Genomic DNA, 19,817 nt, shown 5'->3' with positions numbered 1-19,817 from the left:
CACATCCAGATCCTGGGTCTTCACATCCAGATCCTGGGTCTTCACATCCAGATCCTGGGTCTTCACATCCAGATCCTGGGTCTTCACAGCATTCTCTGTACTTGAGAAGAGCATCCAGTGGATGGTATCAAAGGCAAGAAAACTGACTGCAGTTAGTTCAGTAATAAATACAGTTCAATACTGCTTTTAGAAAATTCAAGAGAATAAATGACTCAATTCTTTAACAGCTTAGGTGTACTATTCAGAAAATGAAATTTATAGCTCTTGATTGTGAATCACTTTATGCAATAAAAATATCAACGAGGCAAATGACTTCAAATACAGTCTCTCAGAACTGAAATGATCCAAATAGGTTTTCAAAATTAAATGGAAGATAGGATCCAAGCTCCTGGTGCTCCTGTTTTCTTCCCCATCAGAGCAGAAAGCAAGACTCATTCCTCGGTGCTCATTCCCAATGGGAAATCAATGGTGAACCTAATCGATGATGGGGAATCAATGGCATTCCTATCAAAACAATCAGTCAACAAACAATTTCTCCAAAGTCCATATCCTCAAGGAGCAGTTTGTCAAGATTAGGTCATGAGCTCTGGGAATCACTGCTGTCTTTCAATGAAAGTTTACCTTGACTTGTCCTTGTTCTCCTGCTGTCTTTGGGGTTCAAATGAGGACCAATGTGGCAAGTACTAATTCCTCACTGCTCTGACCATTATTGACCTCTCCTCACTAAACACCACTCCCAGACATGCCAGCAGTAACTATGATGAAAAAGAACTTGACTACCCCCAAATTTCTGTCCATCATCATCCATGAGCTCAGACCCTCACTCGCTCTTGGATAGGTCATTGCAGTAGTCACCAATGGGGGCCTTCATCATTTGACTTCTGATTACTTCTGCATCTACATCTCCCACCACTGACCTCCCACATGCTATGCTGCCATCACACGGAGGGCCTGGGCCCTCTCACCCTTCTGGACCTTTGAGTAGAAAGAATAGTGGGGCATGTCTGCTTAGAACACAAGATCCTTCTGGAACCTCAGCTCCTAGCTGAATTTCCTGTTCTTCTCTTTTGCTCCCTTTGAGTATACCTCCCATCTCTTCATATTTCATACTTAGAGTCTAAGTTTCCTAGGTAGAACTATATCTTCTACCCTGATACCCTATGTAACCATAAAACAACAAAGAAAGTACCGAAAACACTTTTTAATAAGCCAGTGGAATTAAAGCCAGAGTTTATTTCCTATTCTATAACATTCAACAAATTGTTTAAATTCACCATGCTTCATTGTTTATCGTGTATAAAATTATTTGAAACAGCATTGCTTAAGGATTAAATGACATGGAATATACAAATACATTTCATAAACTCTAAAGTTTCCTTTAAATGAAAGGATTATGACCATCATTTTCATTTAAAGAAATCTACAGATGGATCAAAGTGCACCCAATTCACTGAATTAGTGAAATTAGTGGAATTAGACACTGAAATCACCTCACAGTGTGTGACTCCACAGAATTTTGAGGGCTCATACATATTCCAGGGATGTACAGTCCAATCTGACCAAGGAAATGAAGAGGGGAAGAAGGAGAAATAAAGAGGTATGATGTTAACGTGAAGGGGAATTTTCATAATGATTTCAGAGCCCAGAGATCTTCATCGTCAGGCTCAGAGTTGATACCATCACTTTGGTTCCCTCCTAACCTCCAGATCTGCGGCTGTGCTGGGAATCAGGGTGCAGCTGTTGAGCCTTAAGATGGCTTTACTATCAAATAAGTGGGGCACTGGCATCCCCTGAGAAAAGTGGCTAATTATAAATACATTTTCAAAATAAATGCTACCATTTATTCAGCGTTTACTAGGACCAAGTATTAAGTAGCTATATATTTTATATACATTTTTTTCATCTAATCCTATGTACCTGTGGGGTACAAGACTGAGTCATGTGGTTGCCCTGAGAAGGCTAATAATTTACTGCCCTTTCAAATTATATTTTCCAAGTGCCCCACACTGATTTATGCTGGAAATGTGAGTTGTAGGGCAGGAGAGAGCAGGCAGACTGCTGATGTTAGTACAACATTTCTCCTGTAGGGCCTCAAACAATTCAGCCCTGGCCACAGATTTACAATCCCATTAGGCACATAAACTCAGTTAAACGGAGTCAACCACCTCTTAGTAAGATAAGACTGCAGGCATCTATTGTTACTTAAGGCTGCCCCTTTGCACAGACTAAGGTGTCCTATCTTCTACCCCAAAGCAAATCACAGAGAACAATTTCCTGAGTGGCAGTTCTGGGGAACACACTGGGTTTCATTTGCCTCCATCTACTGCTGCCTGGTTGATTACCTAGGCCTTGCAAACAGAACAGAACCTGATCTAATCCAGCCTCTACAGGGGGCAGGATGAACAGAGGGGATGTGAACAGAGGTACCATGAGGAAGCCCTCAGCCAAGTCCACGGTGCAAGACATCATCCAGAACACATGCCAAGTTTCTCAAACAAATCAAAAGCCTGAATAAAAAGGAAAATGGAGCAAGTGTTTTATATCAAAATAGACTTGGAAAACACAACAGTCAAATGCAATAAAAGGACTTTGTTCAGACTGATGTGACAAACACAGTATTCAAAAAAAAATTCTTGAGACAAGTGAGGCAATGTGAATATGCAAATATGGTCTGAGTATTAATTTTTTAAAGAATATTATTAATTGTGCTAAGTGTGATAACTGCATGAGGCTTACGTATAAGCATGTTCTTTTCAGTTGGAGTTGCATATGTAAGAATTTGCAGAAGATAAACATCATGCCTAGCATTTATTTAAAACAATGCTTCCCCCACCCAATAAGTTAATAGACAAAACAAGGCTGCAAATCGTTGACAGTTGTGGAAGCTGGGTAAAGGGTACATGGAATTTATTATACTATAGCCTCTCTTTCATTTATACGTCAAATTTTCATCATAAAGAGCTTTAAGAAAAGTAAATGAACTGATTCTTTTTATCTCAAAAAGGGACATTTGCATCTGCCAGGTAACGTGTCCACGTTTTATTAATGTAACCAGAATGCCCAAATCCATTTAAATTCATATGAAATCATAATTAGATTGAACATGGGGATGGTAAAAACAAGTAGAGCCATGAGGATAAGGAGCCTTAGGCAGGAAGATTATTAACATAACATCAGATGGAACAATCAATAATTATGTGCATAATCACAATATGAAAGATGTTAATGAACTCCAGGTAAGAGAAGTTCAAGGAAAAGGTGGCGATAGTACTAAAATAAAACCACTCTCTGTGGCATAATCCTCCTCTTCCCTCAAGACCCATCTCAAAAATTACTGTGTGGTTTTAGCCAGCTCCCCAAGGCTTTTAGCTGTTCCCTCCTCTGAGATTCCACAAAACTTTATTCATACTTTTCAGCTTAAATTTTAAAAAAGAAAGGGATATTGACAAGCATAAGCCTTGGAATGTGGTACAAGTATATGCTTAGGAAATATTAGTAGAAGGGATGTATGGATGGATGGATGGGTAATGGAGAAGGAAGAAAGAGAAGAAATAAAGAGAGAAAAAAGTGCTATTCCTTCCTGGGAAGAAAAATCAACGGGGTCAGCATGGGGACTCCCATTTAAGAAAAGACTTCATTTAAATAATTCCAAATCAATCAGAATCAAATACATAACTTTCCTTAGTAGCCTACTACCACAAATTTATTTGTTTTGTTTTGTTTTAGCTAGACTAAATCCACACATTCTCTTTGTGCAAGCAATTAAACAAATATGCCAGGCTGGAAACAGCTGAGGTTTTTTATCTCTTGCTGAGAAAAGAAACTTTTCATTGAGCTATCACATGCACAGTTATTTTTATTTGACTCTCAGTTGAAATACCCCTGCTGCATAGCATACTGAACACTTTATGGACCATAAAATGTGCTGCTGCAATTAGAGATTTTTATTTTTTCTAAGCATATTGCCTTTCTGGTGGCATTTGGAGGCTCATTCCTCTTTATCAGTTTTTCAAAGATGTTTGCAAAGTTTTTCAAAGATGTTTGCAATTTAGCAAAACTGAACCAGAAACTGCGTTAAATGCCTGGCATCTTTGAATGAGGGTTTCCAAGATCTGCAATTAAACAGTGCAGGGTACACTGTGGTGAGGTTCCTAATACTTAACATAATCTACAAAGGTCTTTTACATTAGTTGAGATCCTGGGGGGAAAATGTACATTATAGTAAGTCCCCTACATACAAACGAGTTCCGTTCTAAGAGCATGTTCCTAAATCCAATTTGTCTGTAAGTCCGACAAAGTTAGCCTAGGTACCCAACTAACACAATCGGCTATATAGTACTGTACTGTAATAGGTTTATAATACTTTTCACACAAATAATACATAAGAACAAAGACAAACACACAAAATAAAGAAAACGTTTTTAATCTTATAGTTCAGTACCTTGAAAAGTACAGTAGTACAGTACAACAGCTGGCATACAGGGCTGGCATCGAGTGAACAGGCAAGAAGAGTTACTGACTGGAGGAGGGAGAGGAGGTGGGAGATGGTAGAGCCGAAGGATCGTCAGCAATAGGAGATGGAGGGCAAGCTGCAGTTTCACTCATGCCTGACATTGACGGCACAGGTTCTGGTTCCTTGCTGGATTCAATTCTATCTACCCTCTTGAAAAACCAATCCAGTGATGTCTGGAGAGCTCTTTTTTTCTCTTCATAGATGACACGGTAGCACTGGATTGCATTCTGAACAGCTGCTTCAACCTTCATGTACCATTCTATGTTCGGGTCCTGTGCCTCAAAAACCAACAGTGCCTCCTCAAATAAAGAAAATCTTGCCGTTTCCAGCGACGTGAATCTCTTCGGTTCTTCAGTAATTTCTTCTTCCCCTTGTGTCTCTTCGTCCTTTCTCTGGGCCTCCAATTCCATCAGGTCTTCATTAGCAAGCTCCACATTCACATCTTTGAAAGTTCACAACTTGAAGATTCGTATGTAGGAGACTTACTGTACATAAACCAGAAGCAAATCCACATACAAGACTGCTATAGAAATCATTCAGTTTTGTCAAACAGTCTCTGGGTACACAAGATGCTATTTATCCTCAAGTTATTTTAGAGACAACCATTTCTATTTGGTATCACAAAATAAAACAGCATAGACCTCATAGCAGACATCAAGTTTAAACAGCATAAACTTTCAGATTTCATGCCTTATGCACAGAGTTTGGAACTAGGAACTGAAGACCCAAAAAACTCAGTATTTTGCAAGTCAAGGGGCTGGACCCCTACATTCGCCAGTAAATATTAATTGACTGAATAAAAGGAAGGAGGATCTTTTCTGGTCTAAGGAATGTGCCTTGGCAATTTCCAGCAAGCTAACAGCAAGTCAGGATGGAATGCTTGAGATGAACAGGAACGAAGCGTATGCCTTCTAAATCCTTCATTGAACATCTCCCTCCTGTGTCCTCAACCAGGTTAGTGGGGGAGCCTGGACTTGTCTCCAGGTTTCGGGACCTAACCTGTGTTGTTTTCTGTAGGTTACACAGCTGCTTTTAAGGAAACGTCTTATTGAAGCACCAAATCTTTTCTGAAACTAGAGTCAAGCTCATGCCCCAAAACCTTCTGGGTCTATACCTCTGATGACATTCTGCTGAGGTGGGACAGGTGACTGCTAGCTCAGAGCTGCCTGATCCTCTCAGCAACTTCCTTGCATCTCCTGGCCCCCTCCTTCTGCCGTAGCCATCAGGAAATAGGCAGAGACTCAAAGAGCCTCAGCTGAAAACCTACCCAGGCATTGTGAGTGCTGGGGATGCAGCAATGAACAAAACGGGAGTGCCCCCTCTTCTCTGGGAGCTCGCATTCTAATGACTGAAAATGGGACTCAATCGGCATGAAGTTCCAGTTGTGTGAGATGAATAAGTTACACAGATCTGTTGTACAACATAGTGCCTATGGTTACAATACTGCATTTATACTCAAAAATTTAAGGGGGTAGGTCTCATGTTAAGTGTTCTTATCACAATCAAATAAATGCATACATAAAATAAAAAAAATAAATTAAATTAGCATGCAGTAATGGTCTGCAACTTCCCACAGCTGGCGTCTTGCAAAACGTTCCTTATATAATTTTTTTTTGCTTTCCTTGATTCTTCCCATAACATTTATTTCAGGTTTCTGCTCTACTGTCACCTTAAAAGGGAAGCATCCTTAGTTTATAAAGTATATCCCTCCTGCCTCATCATTCTTCCACTCCTTTACAACTGTCTATCACTCTTACTTTGCTTCATATTTCTACAGACCCCTTACCACTACCTGGCATATGTTTATTTATTAGTTTGTTATCAGTCTTCCCTCGTTAGAACACAAACTGTTTCAGGACAACTTAATTATCTACTGAGTATCTGGTACATTATGAGCGCTTGATAAATATTTGCTGAATGAATGAATGCATAAATTACCATGAGCATTAGGTATGACCATTATTCCAGTTTTACAGATGGGGAAGCCAATACTTATGAAGGATAAGAAATTCGCCCAACATCACCCAACTGACAAATAGTGAAGCCAGAGTTCAGAACAGGTCTCGCAGAATAGGAAACCAGCCCTCTCGATCATTGCTCTAAATTTTCCCACTTAAGTAACCATTTCCTTAACGTGTCTCATAATTGAAACTTCCCTAAGCCCTCAGCTTCCTAGGATGGGACGAAGACAGTAAGGAGAAAAAAGGCCACTGAACAACATATACTGGATTGGCCAAACAGTTCGTTCGGGTTTTTCCATAAGATCTTTTTGACCAACCCAGTAGAAAAAAGGCAACAACAAAACTGCAAATGTAATTCTGCAAAACTTCTGAATAAAACTTAAGAGTATCATCTTGGACAGAGTTATAAAAATAAGTGCTATCGAGGGGACATGGAAAGAAAAAAACTTTAAGAGTCAAGTGTGGATGTTAATCATGTCTCAGCCACAAATTATCTGTTCATTTGCTCAACCTCAGTTTTCCTATCTATGAAGTGGGGATGGTGCCTCCCCCCAGCAAGGTTGTTGGCACAAGGAAATGAAATAATGAATGTGAAGTTTCTGGGACAAATTTAAGTAGAATGAGTGACATCAGTCACGTTACTCTAATAAATCCTAAGCATATAGACTGAAATAAAATTTGGTTTCAGTTATTCATCTATTAATACATCACACAAAACCAGAGCTGAGCACCTCAAAGGGACAGATGCCTTTCTCCAGAGCACATGAAACTAAAGGACAAGGGGCTTGTGACAATCACAAGCAATGGTGTCTAATCCCACAAAAGATGTTCCAAATTTCAGTTTATTTGCTGTTGATCAAGCTGATCAATTGATCAGGCTGGGGGAGGAGATGTATCCAAATATTTATGTGGACATAACTAATGAACTTCCCAAGCATTCTTAGGGAAATCACCTTATCATCTGCTAGTCAAATATCTGGTTGAAAAATGTGGAGTTAATGAAAGATCTTTAATAAAAGTATTGGTAACAGTCAGTATATGTGCATCAGAAATTTAGCATTTGAATTTATACTAATACAGGTCTCAGAAAAAATTTACTAATGTCCTCACTCTGATGTGGTCTTAGCAATTTAGCTCCTCACAACTTCTACAGTTGCTGACAGCAGAGTACTAATGATCTTCTGGTATGTTATGGTTGAATTGGTACAATAAGTTGCATGTTTTCCTTAGATTGTATTAGAAGCTACAAATGGTTCTATCACTTCTCAAACAGCCTGAGGAATGTAACATATTTTTAATTTTATGAGCCTGTCTCCCATTTTAGAACCAGAATATTTGCTTGACAACCTAAAGATTCTAGTCTACCTTAAAGGAATATCAATTGACATATTATACCTGAAACCATAAATTTTTATTTCTCTATTTTTTCCCAATTCCTAGAGAAATGCAGAAACATTTCTCTTTCTTCTATTTGGTCAGTTTGGAATCTCTAGATTGTTGCGGTTTGGTTGTTTTTTTGTTTTTATATTTTGTTTGTTTGCTATTAATTCTTCTGAATAGATAACTTTTAAAATAGTTGAGCTAAGCATTATAAGAAATATCTTTCCACTGCAACCTCTCTTTCTTGTATAGGAGAAGTCCAAATGTATGTTTATTAGTTTAGTAACTATCTGACCTCTTTAAAAGGGGCAAAAATTTGCGTTGGTATTTCTGAATTACTCCTGAAATTATTCTTTATCCCAAAAGCAAATCAATGAGAGCTCCAGAAATTTGTCAACTGCCATTTAGGGATACGGAACACAAATGTAAATTTGAGAGAAAGAAAATCATCCAGGACACCTCTTTGTGTAGGTGAGATCTCTGCCAAAAAAATCAACTCATGTATAGATTTGGACTAAACCACTATCAAGAATCTATATTCATATATTATCTGCCCCAAGAGAGCACTTTACAATGGAATCACAATATTTACCATGCTACAACTCTTCTGCTCGAGACACAGTTTGAAAATAATGGTAAGGAAACCCATGGCTGACGATGCCATTTGTCTTCAGCACATAACAGAATGAGCAGGAGACTTGAAGTCAACGGTTCTGGGTTTGTACTGCAGATTCACCACTTGCCAGCAATACCGATATTACTTACCTGAACTTCCTTTTTTCCCCTTGTAAAGGGAGACTAATGATGTTTGCCACGCAATCTATGAGCATGTTCAATAAATGTTAGTTGAATTTATATCTTGTCTGTAAAGTTAGTAATGAAACCACATAAATAACTTACTGGGAAGACCAACCAAGGAGTAGATCAAACTGTTCAGGACGTTTGTAGTCACAGGGGAGGGCAATATTGGGTATGGTCTCTGTGGGTTGGCTTGTGGCCCTAAACCACTAGGTGTGTGTCCTTATGCAAGCAATTTGATCTCAGAATGCCTTATTTTCCTCAAGCTGATGGGACCAACTCCCTGATTTGCTGTTAGAAATAAATTCAGAAACTGTATATTAACACAAAGCAAGGCACATAGGGAACTGGTCAATAAAAATTTGCTGCTATTGGTATTTTTAATAAGGAGAATAAGCAAAATTCATTCATTCAATAGAAATTTTAGGTTGTACTTTGTGTCCTAGGTTCTGAGGTTAGAGTAGTCAATAAAACCACATGCTCTCTGTGCTCATGAAACTACTTCCTGGTAAAGAATAGATAGGACAATATTAATAGTGATAATTGCTCAGAAGACAATAAAACAAAGTAACGTGAACAGCGAGTAACTGCAGATGTGTGTGTGTGTGTGTGTGTGTCTATGTGGGAGAATGTATGTTCAGGAGGTACTTTAAAAACATAACTTAGGGTGATCACAGAATATCTCTCTGAGGAAGTAACCTTTGAGCTTTGACCCAAATGATGATAATCAGCCAGCTGTACAGGGTGTAAATTTCTGCAGGACTGTGGCACATGCTTATTCAAGATGCACTTCCAGACGTTCTGCCTTCTATCATTCTGTAAATCTAGAGTAGTAAATGGGATCCAGATTTCAATACATGTATTTTATTCACTTTGATTTAGCAGAAAGAATATCCACAGTTATATAACCACTCACAGAAGAGAGGACTGAACCCATCATGTTCTTTGGAATTAGAGGTTCTCAGCTATGAGACTTACTAGCTGGGTGACAGCGGACTTATAACTTAGGCAACCTGAGCCTCAGTTATCTGATCTGTAAAACAGACCTGATACAAGATCATCTATGGAATGCTTCTGGCATAGTGCTTAGTGCAGAGTAGACCCTCAAAACGGTAATTATTGTCACTATCAGGTTAAGAACTCTGCTGTCTACTAGCATCGTGACCTTGAGTAGGTTGTATAACTTTTCTGTGCCTCAGTTTCCTAATTTATAAGACGAGAACGATAATAAAAATAATAATACTGACTTAGTAGGCTTGTATGAGAAATTAACTGAGTTGTGTGAAGCACTTTGAATGGGTCCTGGAACAGAGTAAAACTCATCAAATCTCAGTATTAGTATCACCATGATTTTGACATCTGTCATGATAGACTACCACCATGGGCTTATAGACTACTGTGAAAGAAAGGATCCTTGACTTAGAAAATATGATGGGCTGAGTTGTCCCCATGCAAAATTTCCCTAGTACTAAGAGCAATCACTTGCACCACTCTTGTATCTTACACTTCTGACCATTTTAAAATATTAATTCAATTTATCATGATGATAATTAAATAAATTAAATAATTTATTATTTAACATAACGATGTGGTCAGTGAGCAAGAACCCTTGCTTTGGATAATTCTGCCCTTTTTGATGGATTTACGCATTTCCCTAAGATTGAGTCTTACTGTCACCACACAGCTCTTCAATTAACACTGGCTTTATTTTATGTGTTATTTACAAATCATGCAAGTAATTTTAATACATTACTGATTTTTTTTAACAAAGCCTTCAACTGAATCTTCCTAGTTTTACATTCACAGGACAAACACATCTTCTGAAGTCAAAGAATTATAGAATATTTAACTTAGAAGATATCTGAGATGGTTTTGTCTAAAGAGAGTAATCACATTACTTTTCACAGACATCAATAATTGATCAGGACATATTTATCCCTGAGCCGACCCTGAATATGGCTTAAACATTGAATTTTAGGAAGTCATTCCCAAGCATCAAGTTATAGAAGAGAAGACATATTGACCCGCCCTGATCCGGGCTCAGTCCCCATATTAGAGTTGACTTCTGAGGACTCTGAATTCCTCAGAGGTGAACTTACTTTCCTGAGCAGCAGACCTGGAATGGCAACCTAAGTTTCCAGAAACCTCATGTGCATGCTTTTGCCACCACTCCTTGTGATCTGCTGTTTAATGACCACCTGAACAGGGCTGTGGACCTGGGAGGAATGGAGTTACAACATGGGTTAAAATCATCCTTCATCTCTGCTGGAGCTCGAGACACTGCTCCACTCAGGCTTCCTGCTCTTGATTTCCCTGTTGTCCTTTCCATTTTCACTGACACCTATATCCTGTCACATCTAACCTGAAAAAGAAAGGACTATGGGCCTTCAACTCATCCATTACACTGCACTCATGCTCAAGAGCACCATCCTACTAGCAGCAATGTGAATATAAATGTGAGTGATGATGTCCTCGCCCATAACCTTGCTCTGCATCTCAATTACTCATGGTTTCCCTTGCTGAAAATTTAGCTCAATTACTCCTCCGTTCCAAGCTTCTTTCTTAATAGTTTACTTCCACAGCCCAAACTTAACCAAAGTCAGTGACTAGAATCTAGTGTGCAGTGAACGACTGTTTAGTGTTCTGCTGACATTTATAATATAGCATGACAGCCCAAGAAAAATTCTGGTAGCAACTGTGCTATTTAAATGGGTGAAAACACTCATAGCACACCCATACACTCATGATAAGAATTATTAATAATGGGAAAATTGGCTTAAATTCAAGTGCCAATTAAATACATGTTTTTATTAAAGTAATATTATGCATTTGAATGAAGGCTCACAGAGTCTTTATAAGAGTGAGAGAGGTAGGGGGACCTCAGAAGGTTGGGAGGAGGTACAGAGAGAGGTGGAACTGGAAGAATTTGAGAAGTGCCCCAGCATTCAAAGTCTATCATCCCCAGGTGACAGAGTGGGTACAAGTCTTCTTGTCTAGGGCAGTGCTTGGTACACAATGAACTTGTCACAGGACACTCCAGAATGCATCCCCGACAAGGAGCACGGGTTCCCTGGATAACAAGTCCTGAACCACGGTTGAGTTCACACAAATGAAATGAGAACAACATTGCCCAAATGATCTGTCTACTTCCGTTACCATTTTAACTACCGTTGTTGACAGTACATCATAATAAAGCCCACGGCTATGTAATTCTGTAACACAACAGCACACGCCATCCAGGGCTTGTCATACACAAGTGACTGGATGGTGACTGTGATTCCGTACAGAGACAAAGCAGACGGCTAGGTCAGCAGAGTCGTAACGAACAAATACACTTAACATGTGTTCTTTTCCCACAATGGTTGATCATTCTCTTCTTTTTCTTTTACTGAATATAAAGAACTGGTTTAAATTTTGAATTCCAGCCATTGAATATCATTCCACTAAAAACAACAGTCCATTCAGGGGTGTGGAGCAAAGCCTTAGATAGTCGGAAAGGGTAAAATTCACCATTGTTGAATGTCTTCTGGGAGCTGGGGCACTAACTGGAAGTCGTAGGTACAGAAGGACCGGGATCTGTCCACTGAACTGATTAACCTCGGGCAAGTTACTTCTCTTCTCCAAGTCTCAATTTTCTCAGCAAAAGGGAATAATGAAAACTAAACCCACACATTTGGTTATTCTGAGGATTAAATAACATGTTGAGTGCTTTTTCTACAGTAGATGCTAAGTTTTTCATTTCAGCTTTGGTGCATGCATCCTTCTTTTGGTTGAAAAACGAAGGTTGGCAAAAGGAAGAAGAACTATCTCTGATTTATCTCAAATTGTAAAAATGTTCAAGTTTGCTTTTTTATAGTTTGAAAAAAGAACCTGGAGCCAACACACAGAATTTGGAAGCAGCCTATGAGTCATAATAGGTTTGCTAGGAAATGGCCTGAGTTCCAGGAACTCTGGATCAGAAGAAAATTTACGCAATTAGATCATTTGGTCTAAATGTGGTTATACATTTTAGTAATGAACAGTATAATTCTGTAGGTAACGCCAGAATAATAGGGAGAAAACAGAAGAGATTTGATTTATTGCAGAAGTTTCACAGACCTGCAGAAATGGAAATCATGTCTGTATGATAAACAGGCATTTTTTCCATAATGCCTAAAGATAACAAGTAAATTATTTCAGACAATTGTGTGGAGAAAAGAGAGGGTGCAGACTGACAATTCTAGGAATGTGGCTGTAATACCAGCCTGGAGACAAACTTTGAAGTTCAGGAGAAGAGGAAAAGCAAAGATGCTAAAGGTGGCAATACTGAGTCTGTGCCAATTAATGTGCTAAATTTGCAACTCAGAAGAGAAAGAAGAAAAGTCCAGTCAGAAAGCTTATAAATGACCTAGTCTGATTTGGAGAGAAAGTGGAAGAAGAAAGAGCCTCGGGCTGTGTCATGACACTAGGACGTTTGTTTTCAGAAATGTATTTGTATGAAAATGAAATGAAGTGTGGCATATTTGTACCCATAGTTGGTGCTGATTAATCATGTCTGGCCAGAATCAGAACCCTGAATACATAAATCACTGCCAACTACTGTCCTGGCTTCTAGAAGACCCTAGAAGATGGTGAATGTGCTCTTTAAGACTAGCTAAGGCTTTGCTCCCCACCCTGAACGGACTGGGCCATACAGGAGCCTTAGAAACCTCTGCTGCCCTTTCCACCAAAGGCTCAGATGAGGACAAGACTAAGAGACCTCCTGCCCAGTCCTCTTTTGTCTTGTCTGCTGCCCCTTGGGCTTCTCAGAACTGGTAATAGACCAGCAGCACTGAAGAGAGGTATTTGCCAGAGTCTGGGAAAGGAGAGCCTTTGCCCTGGCGGGTCAGTTCATAACCCCTTCGCTCCTCTCCTTAAAAGCTTTGTATTGACGCAGTGACTCTATGAGACCCATATCACAGCTGTGCGCACTTGAGATGGAGCCTAGTGTTTCCCCACAATTAAACTGAGTGACTATTACAGAATATATGCTACCCCTGTGACAATCAAGATAAGAACATTAACAGGAATTTAAGACGGGCATATTGTTGTTTCTGTTGTTTTACCATCAAAAGAATCTAATCTTTTTTGTTGTATTTTAAGGTCACTCAAGTGGCCTTGCTAATTATGCAAAGGATGTCCACTGCCCTGAGAGAAAGTGACAGTAAATGACTGTGTGAACGTGTGTGTGTGCATGCGCTTGTGTTACACAGCAAAGCTATTTAATCCCTTGTTCTGCAGATCTGGTCCCTGTGGAGAAGGTGGGCAGTTCCTGAGTGAGGGGCTGCCTGATACAGAGGAAATTACTCCTCAGGATGGTAAGCCAAGCTTGGACACGGCCTCAGGGGTCACTCATTATTTACCACAGCCTGTGGTTGGTGCTGGAAGTCCCTCAGGATCCAGAGAACTTAGCACCCTGCGTGTAATGACTGAGAGCTGGCACCCCTGAGCCCAAGCACCATGGGTGCTACTGCAGGGAGCTGGTTAGGAAAAGGTATAAAGTAAATAAGTTGCTTTTGGACTGTAAAGGAGCCATCTGCAACAGTGACACCATGTGGCCACAATGTGTAATAGCGGCTGTGGACCAGGATTGTAGTTCTTGCCTCCACTTGGCTTTCACCTGGGACTAAGCCTCTGTGGGTGAGAGTTCTTGGATTACATAGGAATGAGAGGAGGCAGTGGAAGGACAGGAAAACTCAGGTGTCTTCCCACTAATGGGGCGGGTGGTGGTCCGAAAAATACATTGTTTTAAATGAGAAGATGTGCTCTTTGGGTGCTGTGAGGTTTACTCCAGGTCATCCCACTTGCAACAATAATAAAGCACTGTGCTTGGCATGCATCAATCACATGTAACACCTCTGTAATAATCCTCAAGGCAGTTTCAGTTACACCACTTATACAAGGAAAACTGAGGCCCAGAGAATTTGAATAATTTGTCCAAAGTCACCTAGGCAGCAAGGGGCCGAGCTGGGACTCACATGCAAGTTCACTGTCTTCAGAATCCTGAGCTTCCAATCCTGCTCTCCTTCCCCTTCTCACAGTCTGAAAATAAATGTCCCCAGGCTTTCCTTTACTGCCATTGCTGCTGGCCTACAGCAGATGTGCCAGAGTAGTGAACTTAAAATCCTCAAATAACAATTACTGTTTGCTTGATTTCTCACAGTTTAGCAAGATCTTATGAAAACTGCTTTCCTTTTTGATCTTTCTCTAACTTAATAAAGTAGATAAAAGAAAATTAATTATTATCTCATTTTATAAATGAGGAACGTAGAGAGAGAGAGAAGAAAGCTCTCTGACTTGCCCTACCGCAAAGAGCTAGCAAGGGGCACCACTTAATGTGCTCAGTGCAAAGTCTGGTGCTGGCCCTAAACAAAACCTTATTTCACCCGTTGGGAAACTGACCTGTGGAGTAGTGGACTGAGAGAAAGTGAAGGCTTTATTTCTTCATTTATTCACTTATGCAAATAAAAATTCACGGACTGTCCACCACCTACCAGGCATTGTTCTAGGCACTGAGATACAGTAGCGATCAAAACAGTCCCCTGCCCTTGTGGAGACTGCAGTCTAGTGACAGAGACAGAAAATATACAATGAAACAATGTATTTTGGATCAAGGGTCAGAGAGTGATCATTACAAGGAAGAAAAACAAAACTGAGTGAATGGACAGATGGCACAGGAAGTGAGTCAGGGGATCTGTCTTCACAGAGTGACCCCGGAGATGAGGTGAGGAAGAGGCCCAGGGAGAAGACGTCAAGTGTCACAGGACTAGAAGGGAGTGTGCTTTAGGACAGGCTGAGGAGGCCAGTGTGACTGGAGTCAAGAGCGGAAGAGCAGGAGCCCTAAGAAATGACACTGGGGTAGGGGCCAGAGCCGGATCACACAGGCCCTGACATACCCTGCTGAGAAGGCTGGATTTTTATTCTGAGAATGAAGGGAAACTGTGGGAGGCTTTGGAACAGGGGTGTGGCAGAGCTACCTTCATTTTAAAGGACAGCCCCTTGGCTATGTGGGGGTTACACAAGAGAGCTGTAGGGTGATGAGGCAGCCATGGCGGGGGGTATCAAGGAGATGGGGTTAGGAAGCAGATGCAGCAGTTCAGGCGAGAGAGGGCCACAGCTCAGGATAGAGTGGTAACTGCAGCTGCTTTTTTCCCCCCAACTTTGAAATCCTTATAAGTTCTGTGACCCTGAGTTTAATTAACCCCCTCAGTCTCAACTGGTGTTTTTGTTTTTGTTTTTGTTTTTTTTTAATTTTTGGCTGTGTTGGGTCTTCGTTCCTGTGCGAGGGCTTTCTCTAGTTGCGGCAAGCGGGGGCCACTCTTCATCGCGGTGTGCGGGCCTCTCACTATCGTGGCCTCTCTTGTTGGGGAGCACAGGCTCCAGACGCGCAGGCTCAGTAGTTGTGGCTCACGGGCCCAGTTGCTCCGCGGCATGTGGGATCTTCCCAGACCAGGGCTCGGACCCGTGTCCCCTGCATTAGCAGGCAGATTCTCAACCACTGCGCCACCAGGGAAGCCCTCAACTGTTTCTTTTTAATTTCAAAATACAGTTATTAAAAACTTCACAAGTCTGGAATGAGAGCAAATTTACAAAACAAAATAATAGATCCTGAAATATATGAAACATTAATCATTATTCTTCCCCTGCCATAGAAAAAATGTATACAGTGGGAGCCCACTGAACACAGAATTTCATTCAGAAATTGATTTGTAATATACTCGTGATTTAACAAAAGCAAACACCAACTTGCTCTGAGTACCAAAGCATATTTATCACTGGCTTATCTATTTTTTATCTATTTTATCTATTTTGACTCTTGGATCAGGTCAAGCAAATCAAAATTGGAAAAGACAAAACTTCCGAGAATTTGCTCTTGTTAAATACACATCATTCCTCAAAGGGAAATTGAGAGACATGCTCCATACAGGAACTCAATCTCAGTTACACCACCAATCACTGCCTCCAAGCCTCCAAGCAAGAAACCTTCCGATGCCCTCATCATAAGCACATAATCATTAACTGAATTAGAAATGGAGTATAAAATAATTGTAATACTACACTAAAGTGTGCATGTGTGTTTTAGTATTCCTTAAAAGTCTGGAGGTATTAAAAAACAATTGTTATAAGTTTCTAAATTTTATGATTTGAGATTAAAAAGAATACTGAAATAGACTGACAATGAGGCATATTTAGAGAGAGCTTTTAAGACCTAAGATTATGAATTTGGTTCACATTTTTAACACAAAAATAATCGATTCTGTGTTGACTAGGAATAATAATAAAATAAACATGGAACCGTGTAAAGTATAGATTCTGCTCTCCCTCTGAATAGTACTAGAAATTTCTCCAGTGGTGTTTTGTTTGACCCTTTTTGATCATTTATATTTGAAGATAAATTCTTATCTAAGTACATGAATGACTGTAAATCATAGCATCACCCTGGTACTATGGTTACGATCCTGCACGTCTAGGAAAAAGAAGGAACACTTCAAGGTCTAGTCCCTCATTTCTAAAACACTGCTGTCTGCTACTGCCACCTGCTGGTAAACACCAAAATGTACTTTTACAGGCAATAAATTTACACACATCCACTCTTTTCCTTGGTTTATCTTCACTCCTAGGTTCCAGTAAGTTTTAGTTCATTGCATATTTTAAATTATTAAGTAACATTATTTTCATTATATAATGTACATATAGTCATTAAAATATAGAAAAACAGAAATAAAGAAATAATCCCTGTGTTCCCACTTCCCAAAGATAATCTACGTACATAAACTTCAAAAGCATACAATCTTGCAATCTGATGTTTTTCACCTAAAACATATTGTTAAAATTTGTTGTTTAATATTCTTATAGTGACTATATTTAACCATATGAAATATTTTATTTTTGAACATTTGGGTTTCTTTAATTTTATTTATGTTTTTAGGGGGGGTGTAGCAATATCCTATTTAAAAACTTTATACTCAGCTCTGATTTTTAATATAAAAAAGTACTAGAAGTACAGCTCCTTAGTCAAGGGATACCAAAATGTGAAGGCTTTTAATATACAGGGCCAAGTTCATTCCCAGAAATCTATACCAATTCATACTCCTACAAAAGTGCTACTCTCTTCACATTCTCATCAACACTTCCTTTTATATACTTTAAAAAGCTACTCCAATAGGATAATGAAGAAAAATGGGATGCTGCTACTATTTGTATATTTTATTAGCAGTGGACATTTTCTTTTCATATATCTCCGGGCCATTTCTATATTTCTAAATGCCTTAGGTTTCTATGCCAGGTTTTCTACTTTATTGTTTACATCAGAAATAAAAATAAACAAAACCTTTTCATGTATGTTCCAAATATTTTCCCTGTCCTATATGATTTCATTTTATCTGTGGTATTTTTTTAATATGTAGACATTTAAAATTTTGATTTAGTCAAATATTTAGTCTTCTCCTTCATGTTTTTATCCCTGTGGTTTTATGCTTAGAAATTATTCCCCTGCTCTTGGAATCAGTCATTATTTTACTCTGAAGAAAACTGTTCACATCTCCTTTTCTATGCAAGAAGATGTTATCTCAATATTTTTCCTATGGAAGTTCATGGTGTAACCTGGCATGAGAAGGAAGGTTAATCTATAAATCATTATCACATCATGTCACTTGTCTTTTCTGCACCTGCATGAATTATGACACTGACATGCAAAATACTGTGAGAACACTGTAAGGAACCTCCTATTTTTGATGGGCTAGCTTTGTTCCATAGCATGTCCATATTTATGTTTATCAACTCTGTTCAATTATCAACATAAAATGAAAATCATATTTTATGCCAAATAAAAACGTACCATTAAGTTCAACCACAAACAAATGCAGGGTTCTATTGATATTACTGTGAGGTTAATGAAATGAGAAGGGGCACTAGGCAGAGGACAGACTGGCCAGCTGCCAATCACTTCATACCAGATTTTGATTTAACATTCACCTTGCTTCATGGGGTGTTTCTGCATTTCTAATATGGTGAAGCAGAAAGTGTAGTAAACAAAAAAAATCACAAAGTGAGGCTCTAGAAACACTGTGATCTACAGAAAATCATCTACTTTATCCCTTCCTAGGTCTTCTTTCCTTCTGATATAAAATGAAGAAATTCAAGTTAAAGATCTCAAAGACGTCTTCACTCTAACTCACCATGAATTTATATTTCTGACACACTTGGATAATATCCAGCTCCAAAGTAGTAATCAATAATCAATTATCACTATAATAATATACAACAATCATCAAAGTATGTTCATACTCTACAAAGCATGTCATTTTAAGAGAATAGAATGAAATATGGAAAATTTTTATACTAAATATACTATGACTTATGAATAAATTGTACTGTTTCTACAGTAGGATGCAATGGTGGGTAACTGACATCATCAAACACACCAAGGAATGGAACTAAAATATCTGTCACCTCTAATCACGTTTACATTACATAGACACCTACAATCTTACATATGTCAAGGTTCATATTATGAACTCTGCCACTAGCAAATGACTGATCATTTATAGGCAAGGAAATATAAACTGTCTCTCAGCTATCTTAATGAGTCTATTACAAACATAGAACTTTCTTGGCTTATTATTTTTTTCTTAACATTTCAGTTCTTTAATTCTTGAATAATGTTATTTAAAATTTATACTTTTTAATGATTTTCCTCTTTCATATAGTGCTACATACTGAATGTTTGTGTTGCCCCCAAAATTCATGTTAAATTCTAAGCCACCGATGTGATGCTTATTAGGAGGTGGGGCCTTCAGGGTTATTACGTCATGTGGGCAAAACCCTCATGAATGGGATTAGTGCCCTAAAAAAAGGCTCCAGAGGGCTCCCTTGCTCTTTTCTGCTACATGAGGTTACACTGAGAAGATAGCTGTCTATGAACCAGGAAGCACGTCCTCACCAGACACCAAATCTGCCAGTGCAATGATCTTTGACTTTCAGCCTCTAGACCTGTGAGAAGTACATTTCTGTTGTTTATAAGCCACCCAGCCTATGGTATTTTTGTTTAACAGCTTGAATTGACTGACATATACGCATTAGTAAAAATTAAAGTTTTCCTTTAAATGTTCAAACCAAGGGAAGATTTGCGTATAAAATTTGTAATT

General features: G+C 39.1%; 1 protein-coding gene and 1 long non-coding RNA gene across 2 annotated transcripts in view; one reads left to right on the top strand and one right to left on the bottom strand.

Moving 5' to 3' along the window:
* The window catches only part of KCNIP4 (potassium voltage-gated channel interacting protein 4), a 1,207,795-nt gene that overhangs the window by 1,006,649 nt on the left and 181,329 nt on the right, over positions 1–19,817 (bottom strand). The window lies entirely within an intron of this gene.
* Positions 16,486–19,817, top strand: part of LOC309627364 — a 208,500-nt gene continuing 205,168 nt past the window's right edge. The window contains exon 1 of the long non-coding RNA XR_014243710.1: positions 16,486–18,514. This is a non-coding gene — a long non-coding RNA (uncharacterized lncRNA). The remainder of the gene's footprint in view (positions 18,515–19,817) is intronic.

Source organism: Balaenoptera borealis (assembly GCF_965194805.1).
Source record: "Balaenoptera borealis genome assembly, chromosome: 4".
Classification (NCBI taxonomy): Eukaryota; Metazoa; Chordata; class Mammalia; order Artiodactyla; family Balaenopteridae; genus Balaenoptera; species Balaenoptera borealis.
The sequence above is the reverse complement of the archived record's forward strand: the minus strand, read 5'-3'. Positions and strand labels throughout refer to the sequence as shown.